The sequence below is a fragment of the Lepisma saccharinum genome, chromosome 6 (genome assembly GCF_977018435.1).
Source record: "Lepisma saccharinum chromosome 6, izLepSacc3.1, whole genome shotgun sequence".
Classification (NCBI taxonomy): Eukaryota; Metazoa; Arthropoda; class Insecta; order Zygentoma; family Lepismatidae; genus Lepisma; species Lepisma saccharinum.
This window is the reverse complement of record NC_139234.1, coordinates 54,906,751-54,920,845: the sequence shown is the minus strand read 5'-3', so window position 1 is coordinate 54,920,845 and position 14,095 is coordinate 54,906,751. Positions and strand designations below refer to the sequence as shown.

General features: G+C 36.5%; 2 long non-coding RNA genes across 2 annotated transcripts; both read left to right on the top strand.

Moving 5' to 3' along the window:
• Window positions 1-1,723: 1,723 nt before the first annotated feature.
• LOC145989402 (uncharacterized) lies at window positions 1,724-7,148 on the top strand. Its single transcript, XR_014441839.1, has 3 exons — window positions 1,724-1,835; window positions 2,789-2,938; window positions 7,007-7,148. It is a non-coding gene; the product is annotated as an uncharacterized LOC145989402 (long non-coding RNA).
• A 1,882-nt stretch (window positions 7,149-9,030) lies between these two features.
• Window positions 9,031-13,833, top strand: LOC145988770 (uncharacterized). The gene is made up of 3 exons (XR_014441782.1): window positions 9,031-9,189; window positions 11,674-11,814; window positions 13,688-13,833. It is a non-coding gene; the product is annotated as an uncharacterized LOC145988770 (long non-coding RNA).
• Window positions 13,834-14,095: the final 262 nt, after the last annotated feature.

The following is a 14,095-nucleotide window of genomic DNA, read 5'->3' as shown; positions in this document are numbered from 1 at the left end:
TCAAATGGATTTGTTCGGAGTTTTACGACAATGTTCTCGCTTTGCATGTATGTACATACACTTGCGTGCAAAGAAATAGACCCACCTCACACTTTTGACATAAAATGTTTTTTAGAAAAAATAATAAGAGAATAAGACAATAAAAGAAGTATGAAGTATGTTGTTTGAAAGATCATTTAACAACGCTTAAAGTGAAGCTAAATTTATTAACATTGCATTATTCTGATAAGTGAAAATATTCAAAATGTAATGCTTTGAAGAAAAAAAAACACCATTTCAGAATGATAGAAAACTGAGTTTTCAAGAACTTAAACAATAACATATGGTAACAATTGTTAATTTCTAATAACGTGTATGGCCTCCCCTTGATCTAATAACAGCCCGCATACGATTAGGCATAGACTGAATCAAATTTAATATTCTTTCCTGTAGGATATTACGCCACTCGTCTTCTACCGCGATACAAAAATGGCTTCAATATTTGTTGGAAAGGCCAGTAATGAATATTTCCCTTTTCAGGTGCTACGACGCCAGAGGCCCCGATTTCGAATCCAAGCCTAGGCCTGGGTCCATTGAATGTCCATTCATCAAGTTCATTAAATCATCACTTATTCTCATCGTCGCTATTAACCAAGAGTGGGAGAAAAGCGACGTAAAATAATGAATTCAATCAACCAATCAAATAGGCAAGAGTTTCTTAAAGAAAACAATAGTGCCAGGTAAGAGAGAATATGGAAAAAACCGCGTCAAGTAAAGCTTTCAAAGTTTCTTTATGGTAAATTTAAAGTCCGCCATCAGTAGAAATTGATCGATTTCGCTCAAGTGCATTACCAGACTGATGTACCTGTGAAAGTTTCAGCTCAACATTTCTAATTTTTACGGTAGCAAATTGATTGAAACATTGAGAACTTGCCCCATTTGGACCACCAAATTGTAGCCAATTAACGCCAAACATTTGCGAGTTTCGGTTCTTAATTTCCCAATATGCACAGTGTATAGCTTAGACAGAGTTCTGAATATGTCAAAAATGAGAAAAAGATGAACATAGGACATTTTGAACGCCATGGTATTTTGCACCTAGAGCTTGATGCATGAAACAATATCCAGGGCTCGTATTTCATCATGCGAACTCTAGCAATGAAGAATATACGAACAGACCGCAAATGGACACACCACTGCCTAAATTCAATAGTTACACTTACATAACATTAGCTGAGAAGAAACAAATATGTGCAGGACAACAAAAAACATTAACAAGAACTTCGCCCTGAAGGCAAAAAAGCGCAAGAATAAAACAGCTGTAACAATGAAGATTTTTTGTCTAAGAATCAATCCTTACTTTCATCATCGGAACATCAACGGTGAACAATGAAACCCACTAGACCTTGCTGCCATAAAAGGTACCTCCAAGACAAGTATAAGATGTGCAAAAGTAGAACAAGCCTCTTTGGAAAAACGTTCAGCAAAGCTTATGCAATTCTTATCTTTGGTCCAGAATGCTTTTCCCCAATAGGGCCGTCGTTAAGTTAAGAGACGCATACATTACAGGCAAGATAGCCCGGAAGAATAACGTTTTGAATGAGAATGAGGGTAATATGAGCTCCAAGGAAGAGGCATTGGCAACCTTGACCAATATCCACACCAACAGCTGAACACTTTTCCTATTCACATTTTTCTGCGTCTTTCGTTTTTTTCTGTATGCACCAGCTCACCTGGACAGAACTGCAAAGTGCATATATAAAGGTTTTGCTGGTCGGTTGGCGGACATAGCATACCTCTCGTTCAGCTGTGACAGAAGGTGCTTCTATCCGCCAACGATCATCATGTTTAAGCTTGTGAGTATGCTTTGGCTGTTGTTGTGTCTTGCGTATTCTTCCAGAGTCACCTTGTGTTGTCCAAACAAGAACTCGCATGTTTAGCTCGAAAATTGCTAGAAAAAAACTTGAGTTAATCGTCTAAAATCACAACAGACACGATAGCGTAATGGGTAACGCAGTCGCCTTGAAGAGATATCTGATGGGGCCACAGAATACCACTTTAAACTGTATGTTCAGTTCCATGACAATCGTTCTACATAAGTATGCATAGTGGACATTCTCCATTGAACAGTGCTTTCAACTTTGTTTATTCTAACATTGCATTTCGAGATGATATGGTTTGGTTTTCAAGTGAACACTTTTTTTTGCCGATGGTGGGACTGGCGTACGCAGGGGGGATCTGATGGGACTACAACTCCTCCTGAAATCTTGATAAAAATATAACTTTTCAAATGAACCCAGTAAAGAACTCGTGGAAAAGAAAAGTTGACTGAAAAATTCCCCTTAAAATGACTCGCGAATGTCATTTTTGTCTTTGAACAACTTCTAAAACGAAGGTTTACAGTAATAATTACGAAATATGTTATTGTGCATTCTGCCCTGTTCCAGCCAGAACGCAGTTATGTAATATCTACCTTTGCAATTCCAGCTCACTCCGAAATAAAATCCCGCGCACGCCAGTGGGTGGTGGGGCTCGAACCTACAACGCACCTGTGATTTTGCTACAAATCCGGTATATAACCAACTACTCCATGACACTTTAGGTGCATATTTTTATTTTAATAATCGTGTGTTTTTGTGTTAATTGATTAATTTTAGGGCTTCACAGGAGGGGACAACATCTAATAAAAGCATCATTTGACGCACTAAAAATGCATCATTAGCTATGTATGAATTTTTAAGTGTTACTGCAGTCAACATAAGTAGTCCTACTTGTCATCAATTGACACGTCCGTTCTCCTTACTTTCAGTTGCTGCTGGTTCTCTCTCTGCTGGCCATCCTGTGTGCCGCATCAGCCCAGTACCTTGGATACTATGGTCTTGGAGGCTATGGACATGCCCTCGGCTATGGCTACTCTAGCCCATACTATGGAGGCTACTTCTATGGGCGACGATAGTAGGCAAGTCTCACCTCTTACGTTAGCCTAAATGTCCGCACATACATCGCCATCCCCTATAACTCGCTATTTTTTCATAAGGATCTTGTTTATGGTCATTGGGGCACTGCATTCACAATTTCATCCATGTAAAACGTCTTTGCACCTCAGATATTTTTAAGAAAGTGAACAAATATTTCTGACTCTTAACACGAGCCAAGTTTTATTTATTTTTTTATTGCGATTATTTTTACGTCACCTTCCTTCCTTATATATACATAAAAGAAAATGCAAGTTTATTCACTAAATTGCTATAACCATGCGTGTAACTGCTGTTTCCTTGAAACGTCTGATTCAATCTATTTTAATGTTGTTAAGATGAATTAAACGAAATACTCGAATACCTAATTGAATTGAAATTTAATTAATTTTATTGCATTTATGCCTTTGTTGTACCATGAGTTCATACAACTAGTTTATATTTATGCACTTACTGCTAATGGCATTAACACATACTAATGTTATCGTTGTTAATTTCTTGTTCAAGATATGAAAAGAAGTTCTCTCAAACAAATTAAAAATGACCAACATAATACGTTACTCAAAATGCTGTCTATGCTACATTCCATGAAAGGAAACCTTATTTAAAACACTTGGACGAACTATTTATATCTTAATAATTAAAAATAACTTCGTTTTATTTGGAAGTAAGTGCTTAAAATATATTATGCATTTTAACGAGTGGATTAATGTATTATAAATAATAACCTATTTATACAATCACATTCATTTTAGTGCATATGCAATATCTGATGCATTTAGAAGTTTTCTTGAGACTACAACTTTTAGCACTATCTTGCGTTAATTAATGTGTTTACTTTTCTCTGTGTACCTCTTGAGTTAATGCGACGATGAGGATGGACCGATGAAATGTATGATGGAACAAATGATTGGCACCTTTAAAGAGGTATATCGTTCTTACACACACACACACACACACACACCCTCCATCTCAACGACATGTAATCACCCCTCCCCAAACAGAATAGTTATCAGTTTACTAAACATTGCTGTTTACTATTGTAAACAATTTAGTAACATTCTACGTTCGTGTCTAAGGGTTGCTGGGCGATCCCCAGTGGGGCCACATGTTGATTCGGATCCCAATTTAAATTGTAGGCCCAGTCCCTATTGGCCTGTCTGAGCATGAAAGTAAACTTAAGCAAGCTTTGACATTGTCTTCTTTCGTTTCTGGAGTGTTATTGCTAGTAAACCATAATTGTGATGCGTGCTTGAAATGTAAGTTTATGGACACTGCAATTAGTTAAAACTCTCAGAAAAGCGACTGTAAATGACAAACAAATAACAAAACGTGTGGTCTCCCCTATATAAAAATATAAGTACACCACTATTTGTAATTAATGAAACGAAAATCACATAATTTTAGCTCCTCAATACGTATAAGATACGGAATTGGTAAGCATTTCTATACTAGGGCCGCATGGGTTCTGTTGTTTTTATAATTTTGGGTGTTTTACATGCATTTGAACTTGCTGATGCTGAAACTGGCATTAGTTTTCTCACATCACGCAAGAATTTTTTACTATTCACGATTTTTATATGTGGGTTGTGGTATGCACGTTTCAGTGCAATTGAAGTGATTGTCGCTAGATGTCACTGGTACGTTTCAAAATTATTCAACAAGTAATAAAGACGAACAAGCTTTAAATAGAGAGAAGTTTTGTTTTATTTAAATTAATTAATATGTTTCTTGCCTAAATGCTGAAAATAATACTATGTAAAACATTGATATATCATTTGAAATTAATTTTATATGTAACTCTCAAAAGTCCTAATTTGCATGGTGTGGCCATGGGATCTCGTGGTTGTCTGAATAGCCCAGATATGCTTTGCTACATCTGCGGTGAATTTGTTCCCCGGGTACAGAGACAGGAAATTGCAGATTTTATAAGAAGAGCATATTACGCGTACTTTAAAATGAAACTAGGAGATCAAGATAAATCGTGGGTCCCACACAAGGTATGTAGATTATGTGTGGAATCTTTACGAAACTGGAGCACAGGAAAGCGGCCATCTATGCCATTTGCAATACCCATGGTGTGGAGAGAGTCTCAGGAATCACAGCAATGATTGTTACTTCTGTTCCTGTGAAATTGTAGGTCGAAATATTAGAAACAAGAAGAGGATAGTGTATCCCAATATTCCCTCTGCAATGAGACCTTTGTTGCACGGTCCAGACTACCCTGTACCGACACCTCCATCAAGTCTTGAGTGTGTAAGTGATCCTGGTTCACTAAGTGATTCAGTGGAAGGAAGTGAAATGGAAGATGACATTTATGACCCCCTCACGGATCTCGTGACCCTATACCGTTCACTCAAAGCGAACTCAATGATTTTGTTAGAGACCTAAATTTATCTAAAGAATCAGCTGAGCTTCTTGGTTCCAGACTTAACGAAAATAACTTGCTGGCTCGTGGATCAACATTTTCCTGGTACAGACACCGAGAAAAAGAGTTTGTGCCTTATTTCTCGAAACAAGATTCTCTCGTGTTTTGTTGTTGTGTCCGGTTTGCTGACTAAGTTGAATTTTCCTTGTCTTTGAACTGATTGGAGGCTATTCATTGACTCGAATAAAACAAATTTAAAATTTGTTCTGTTACATAATGGAATATGTAATATTGCTCATTCTGTGTCACTAAAAGAAAACTACAGCAATATGCAACTTGTTCTTAATAAAATTAAATATGAGGACCATGGTTGGTTGGTGTGTGATGATCTTAAAGTTTTGAGCATTTTACTTGGACTACAATGTGGATTTATGAAAATGCCATGTTACATCTGTGAGTGGGATAGTAGGGCACGATATTACCACTGGGAAAGAAAACAATGGCCAATACGGAAAACGTTGAACCCGGGTTCAAAGAACATCGTACAACAACATTAGTCAGTCCTGAGAAAGTTGTACTTCCTCCTCTTCATATCAAATTAGGGCTGATTAAACAATTTGTGAAGGAACTTAACAAGGAAGGACAATGTTTCCAGTTCATATGCAACAAATTTCCATCCCTGTCGTACGGCAAAGCGAAAGAAGGTGTTTTTGTTGGACCAGACATTAGGAAATTAATGAATGATAAAGACTTCGAGGAAACAATGACTGTAGCTGAAAGAGATGCTTGGATATAATTTAAAAGTGTACTGTTGAACTTCTTGGGGAACCACAGAAGTCCTGATTACAGAGAAGTTGTTGAGAATATGTTACTTAAATTTCAAGAGCTGGGTTGCAACATGAATCTCAAATTACATTTTTTGCATTCACACTTTGATAACTTTCCACAAAATCTCGGTGAATTAAGTGAGGAACAATGGGAACGGTTCCATCAGGATATGAGGGATATGGAGAAAAGGTATGAAGGACATTGGAGTGTAGCATGGTGGCTGACTACTGTTGGGCATTGTACAGAGAAACGTCAGAAGAAAATCACAAGAAAGTTAGGAAAGCTTACAGAAGAAAGCGTGCTAAACAGAACTGAAAACATGTATTGTGTAATGATTTTCTTGTGTGTATATTATATACTGCTATATGTCGTTTTCTATATTATATGGGTCCTTTGTCCCTGTCTATATTCATTTTAAAATAAACATGTTGATGCGTTTAGTGTGATAAGCTACTTATTCTGATTGAAGAAAAGAAAAATTATAATAAAACATTATGCAATATTGTACAAAGCCCAAATTTTGAAATTTGATTTGTAAGAAAACCTTGCGTGATAGAGAAAAACGAATTTCATATTCGTGATCAGCATGGCACAAATAATAAAGTTCACCTATTAAACAAAAAACAACATTAAATTGAATTTAATTTGCGGCCCTGTGTAGCCAATTGATATTATTTGAATAAAGGATGACTGCGATAGTAAAGAAACAAGAAAAATTAGATATTCAAATTTCCAATGGCAAGTGAAATATACAATTTTATTTTATGTATTCAATATTTTCAATTTCCTGAAGTTCATAGCTTTTTTTCTTCTCTTTATAACATTGTTCTCATCATAGTTTTCCCTTTGTTTCCAGGTGACTTCAAACATGAATACCATCCAGGCTGCTGAACATATCACGTGACAGCTTGTCTTCCTCCTATGTACATTGGCTTCTCTGTAAAAATGTTATGTTACCAAAAAATGAGGCTACAAATAAATTTTCTTTTCTAATAAAAGTTGAGTACTTTTATTTCGTCATATTTCCTCAAGACATTTGAATTGTTTTTACGGCAGAAAGCATGGTTCTAGTCAGTTGATTTTGTTTTGTAAATGAGAATAAATCCAAAATATAAAAAATGACTGCGAAGAAAGGAAACAAAAAGAAAGACAGCAATACTAAGATATTGCATGTAGAAGCCGTTAAAAATTTTAGACGTATTAGCATCTCCAAAAAAAATCAAGCAGAGACTGTGGTTCAAGTGCAGAGAAAAGTTGGGAGAAAAGGAGAGAAAGAGGAAAAAAGAAAGAAAGACAGAGAGAGAGAGAGAGAGAGAGAGAGAGAGAGATCAAAATATAAGAAAACGAGACAGAAAAAGAAAGGGAGAGATAGACCAAAAGATCGAGTGAGTAATGGAGAAAAAAACAAAAGATAGAGAGAGAGAGAAATATAGAAAGAATGAAAGAGAGAGGGAGAGAGAGAGAAAAACAAACAAAGAAAGAGAGAAAGAGCAACTTTCAAATATAAATTAAAGCACAATTGGTAATTTTCTTAACTTTAAAGGTTCAAATCAAAAAGCATTCAGTTGTGTTCAATTATTATATCAGTACTTGCACCAGTTCCTTGCATTATATGTAATTTTTAGGCGTTTTAGGTACAGTGGATTCTCGATAATTATACGATGTTCCGCATAACCCAGGAAAAAGAAAAAAAAGCGAAAAGAAACGAGTTTTCTTCTGATAAGTGCTCATATGAGTAGTTTTGTGAACGGAAACAATGCAACGTCGTGAAGTAGAAGACGCTTGACCATTTCTTTAAAGTGTAAGTTCAATATTGATATTTCTCTAACATCATTGTTACTACTGTACTGGGCAAGTAAGTACAACATTCATAATAAAACTGTATATCTCATTATTCACATACTGTAGTTTTTTGCAGTTCGAGATAGTCTCGGCCCAGTCCATCTCGAATTATTGGGACTCCACCCCCTTCGGCAATCGAACCTTCGTCTGCTACCAACAAGTCTTACCTGGAAGAGAAAAATGACATTGTCAATTCACATAGCATTAACATTTGCACTCATGCAATAATATCAAAGGAAATTAGCAAAAAGTATTTTAAAGATAACACATATGACATAAATACTGAGAAATTTTAGTGGATGACATAGACTTCGGAAATATTCCATTTTATTGTGTTTTATTTTGCTAAAATTGTTATGCTTAAATGGTATTTTTTTTTTTTAACAAATGCGAGTATTGGGATTTAACAACCTGCTTTAAACATTTATTACCAACTCATAATAAATTAAAATGTATTGTTTACTTAAGAGAAAATTGGTTTATCTTTATTACAAATATTCGTGCCCCTAATAACAATGTTCAGATTCAACTTTTTTCTGGGATCTAATAACGAGAAGTAGTAACAAATTAAAAAACAACGTTAATAATGACGTAGCAGATACAAATTAGAGGAAACTATTGTCAAGGTCTTTGCATGCTCTGTTAACAGAGAAAAAAGAATGACAACAAAAAGAAAAATACTCTAAACAACCATAAAAAGTTGCCAGACGGAGAGGTGCAACCGTTTCGCTTTAATAAATCCTCTTCCTCCCACACCACTGCCACCTAGTGACCACAGAAGGAACTGATTTCGCAGCGAAGAAGACGTTTGGTTTGTTTTGGCTCGTTACGTAACTTGGAGGAAGCGATTAGAAGCGGACATTCCTGTGCGTGCTGTGTGCATGTGCGTGAAAGAACGCTTATTGTTATTATTCCCTTTTGGGCAGAGTGTAAGGGGGCGTGGCAATCGCTCCAGGAAAATCCGTCAAGATGGCAGAACGAGCGTCTGTGATCTTCGGGGCTACAAGAAATTGCGAGAAACAAAAGGGGGGTTTGGGAGGGGGAGGGGGAGCTTAGGGTCTTCTTCGTTCTGTCCTTCCTCCTGAGCAAGGCCATATTTTTTTTATTGGATTTAGGTGGTATAAAATAGACATCTGCCTTGCTTATGCATAGTTCTTCTGCTGCAGATCAGAAGATATCATCAACATGTACAAACTGGTAAGTTTGCTTACTGGATTTAAGTTACAGATTTGTATTTCTAATCTTTACACTATTTAAACTTGCTTCAGCATTCTGCTAATAATATTTATCTTCCCTTTCTTCGTAATTAATATATGTACAGGGTGTACCAAAATTCACTTTCGGATATTGATATAATTATTGTGAAAGAAAATGCGGTAACCAATGCTTAAAGAGTGAATTAGGACAAGAATACATGTAATACCTCACAACGTGGTTTCTAACTGCAACAGACGGACGAACCTCTATCGGAAAATCTGACTCCTAAGAACAGTATTGGGATTGACCAACCTCTATCGCAAAACACAAGATTTATTACTACACAGGCTAGGTGAAAAATTAGAAAAAGTTTGGCTTGTATCCCTCCATCGTCTTCACAGATATCATCATTCATCCCAATTCATCGTAGGATCTTTATCTTTTCCAGCACATATCTGTAACAGAGAGGTCTGAGTGAGTGCCAGTCTCTTTTGGATTAAGAAAATGTAGGAAAAGCAATCTATCGATTAATCGATAATGTGTCAGAATGTGGTATCATCATATCCTTTAATAAAATCATCAGCTAACATTAGAAAACTTGTGCTCTTAATAGAAATAAATTATTACGTTTCCAGTACTAAAAAAAACCTTCATGAGTCATGACTATAGACTCTACAGAATACCATTTTAAGGAACTCTAGCATTTAAGAAGTAGAACATTCATATTCCCTATTTTTTTTAAAGGCGTACATGATGATGATAAAATACACTCTAAGCAGCGTAACACAGACCATTCTTTTGGAATTTCAATTATAAAATTTATTGGCAGTGACTAGATTATTTTAATTAAGGCCTCGAGATGTCACTATTTGTTAAATTTTCTTATTAATACATATGTCTCTATTTTCAACACTTTCATTACATTTAAATTGTGCTTAAATTGTGCATTCAAATAGAAGATGGATGCATTGTGTTAATTCCAGGAAGATACAGAAATAAAAAAGTAGATTGCAGTGCTATTTTATAAGTACTTTCACTTATATAATAATATCATGTACTAATATCTGTAAGGATTCTTCAGTTGCATACGTTTATTGTTAAGGTGGGAAGTCATGCAACAACTCACGACCTAACAAACATGATAGGAACAACAAATTAAAGCTATAATGAACCATAACTGATGTAATGAGCGTTTCATTATGCTCAGCTTTGTACTGAGACATGCTTGGCTTAATCTTTGAGATGAGCATATCACTGGCTCACGTTACCATTGCCATGTTGAACAGGAGGAATATTCATAGTAGTTTGCATTCTACTTTTAGAAATTGGTGTACTTGTATACAGAGTGAACCAAAAGTAGGTGGACAGTAGTGGAATAGGGTTTGTGTTAGGGTTATACTATAACAATGGTGTTCATTATAACTATGGTGTTTGTGTCTGCAAATGCTGAAGCCCTTAGAAGAAAATGGGTTGAAACATTTGGTACTCAAGCCCTAAGAGACAAAACATTTACCATAAATGTTATTATTCACTGTCCACCTACTTTTGGTATTTTCTACATGAAAACTGAAGATTTCCAAATACTCATCAATTAATTCATACCTGATGATGTAAGAAAGTATTTCCTATTTACGAAACACTTTAGCTTAATCTTATATTTTGTCAACTTAAAGATGTGAATATCCTACTTAAAGGAATTGCCTGAATCTTAATGGATATGAGTTTTTATGGCAATAAGGATCGCGTTAGACCGCAGGCTTTGCTCGACACCTTACTAACATTTTCTATTTTGTTATGCGCGATATTTCCATAGTACGTAGTTAACACGCGTTCATAAAATCATGTCAATTTGACAAAAGTATATATCTTCCAACATACAGATCAGAATCGGTTTGATTTGGGAACTCACGTACTATATATCCCTGTGAAGAGTAGGCACTTCATCCTGCTGAAGGATGAGAGACTACTGAAGATCTGCAACTGTGGCAAATGTCTCGATATCGCATACAATTTTTACGCCATTCTCGAATAGACTGTCGTGAAGCTAGGCTTTCTGTGCTTTGTAGTATTGTCTTGCTGAATCTGTGTAGCATATTTGGTGTCAATCTACACTGGATCCATTTTTATGTGGAAGACATTTCATGAAAAAACACACATGGAACACACACAAAAAGTGAATCAGTACAAACTTGGACGGTCACTTAGTATTTCGCATAAACATTGTATTCCATGTAACTATTTCAAACTGGTAAAAGACATATAGACACCCTATATACAATATATTTTTTTTTTTTTAAAAAAAACTCGTACTTGTGTACAACAATGTAAATGTAAAAAATGTTCATGAATGGATAACGTTATTTTTGCCAAAACCCAATAAGTGTTTAAATCCTGTCAATGTGTAAAATAATTGATGCCACTGTACTGTATTTTATGCGTAGTATGAGTTCTTCATTTTTTAATTTTTTTAAAATTTTTTTACAGATTCTTCTTGTGTTGGCCATCTTGGCTCTCACTGCCCTTACCAGCGCACAGCTGATCTACCCATACTATGGAGGCTATTACAGCTATTACTCTGGCTACCCATATGCCTACAGCGGTCTTGTCTACGGCAAACGCTGAAAGGTAATTATTATTATTATATTGTTTCTGACTAGTCCGCTCTGATAGTCACCTAGAGAAGTGTGCAAAATGAACGCAAAATAATTATAAAATATACTATGCACTTGATCAGAGATCATTGTTGTTGAGGTCGCAAATTCAACTCCCACTGCCCGAATTGGGCTCTATCCCGCTGTTTTTTTTAACTCATAATTACCTCATAATCCTTTAACAGAGTCCTGCAAGGCGATACTGACCCCACCTTTCATTTATTGTATTACTTTCTTCAAAACTCAAAATTCCAGTTTCCTTTATGGAAGACTTCATAAGTATTCTCTTATTTGTGAAGTTGAATTTCTTATTTTAATTCTATTGCGTAACGAACGATAAATGGTCGGTTTAAAATTCTTCCTGATATGATATCCTACAACATAAGTAGCTATATTTCTAGTTCATAATAATAATAATAACTCATGGCGCGACAGCCCTCGAAAGGACTTGGCCTATCTCCCTACTGTCAGTCTTCCCGCCACAATCTTACATAGAGGTGTGGAGATCTGCAACTAGTAATGGGGTGACGTTAGGTCAGCACGTCGAACCCTCAGCCGTTACAGGAGATTTCTCAGACCGGGTTACGCTGCTCACTCGCAGCTCCCCAATTTCCTCACGATGGTGGGTTACACAATCCGAAAATCCAGAGACTTAACCCAGACGGACTCGAACCCATGCCATCCCGTAGTAGGAGCCCAAATCACAGCGCCCTAGACGGAGGAGGACAACTGGTTCTTAATATTTGTATGAAATTATGATCACGCTAGCAGATTATTACTCGTAATTTAGTAAATTCTGGGTGAAAATCAGTAACATGTCAGACAATTTAATGTTTGGTAATTTCATCTAACTCATTGATAGGTCTTACATTTTGAATTCGTAATGTTAATGTTGTTGAATCGGTACAAACAAGTGTTCCTCAATAGCCGAGCCGCAGCCCGGAACAGGACCATGGCATAAATTATACCTGACTATGAGAGGTTATCCTGAAATTTGTCGTTTCATTGGTTGATTGATTGATTTTGCTTCCATTTTCTACCATTTTTCCGGCTCGTTTCATTACATCCAGTGGTTGATAACAAATTTTATACTTATCAACAAGCCACACTTAATCTAACCACATATTACTCTTCATGATTACAAAGTAAAGTAAAGTGCTCCCCTGTCATAGCGTATAAGGGGTGGGGGGGTAACGCCCCATACTTTCTTGATCCGGTCATGAGTGGGGGTGATGTGATCAGCATCACGCCCCTGACCGCCCCTTTACCCCCCAGGGTTTCCCCCAGGTACCCATAGTATTCGACGCTGGGTGGGCGCCGGGGCCGCTTACATCGTTAGAAAAGTTCCCGGATTTGAACCGGCCGGGGATCGAACCCGGGACCTTTAGCATGGTAGTCAGACGCGTTACCGACTGAACCACCACGGCCACTTCATGATTACACAATAGTTAATTTATTAATATTAATTCATCGTTCTGTTAGTTCTATAAAGCAAATTTTTCAACTTCAGACTCTAGGCTCGAAAATGCAATAATTTTATCCTGCAAGTATGCAACCGTGAGATATACGTTCATTCTGTATTTGTGTTTTGTATTTCTTTTCACCACAACGTTTCTCTTCCCCTTTAGGCTGATCACAACGATAATGATGAATGATAATGAAACGAAACTGATGAAGGGATTTCCGCAAAGGAAAGTCAATGTCTTGGACGGAGAATCGAACATGGGATTGTGGTGGCAAGACCGTGAGACAACCACTCAACGTACTCGGCCACTTGTGTGTTGGTTTGTGTGTCTGTTCAGTATCAATTCACATTTTTCTTATGCGTTTTTTTCTTTTCTTTTCAGGTGACGTCACGAGGCTTCTTCTTCGGGTCGAATTGGCATTCTTACTTTCCTTTTTTGTTCTTTTCTCAGCTTCAGAACCCTTTTGCAAATACACATCATGAATATTGTATTTTGTTTATAAAAAATAAAGCAGTTTCATTAAACAATGTCTTTTATTCAACATATTACTGTTTGAGGCATGTGAATAAAGTTCACATGAGAGGTGTGTGTGTGTGTGTGTGTGTGTGTGTGTGTGTGTGTGTGTGCGCGCAGCAAAGTTAGTTATCTATACAAGAGCCTTTGTCCTACAAAATATACACGTTTATAAATGAAGACTAAAATTGGTAAACGCTGAAGTGCCACAATAATTCAAACACCGTTTTCCACGTGAAACTGTGAAATGTGCCATGCTTTATAATGTGGTAAACG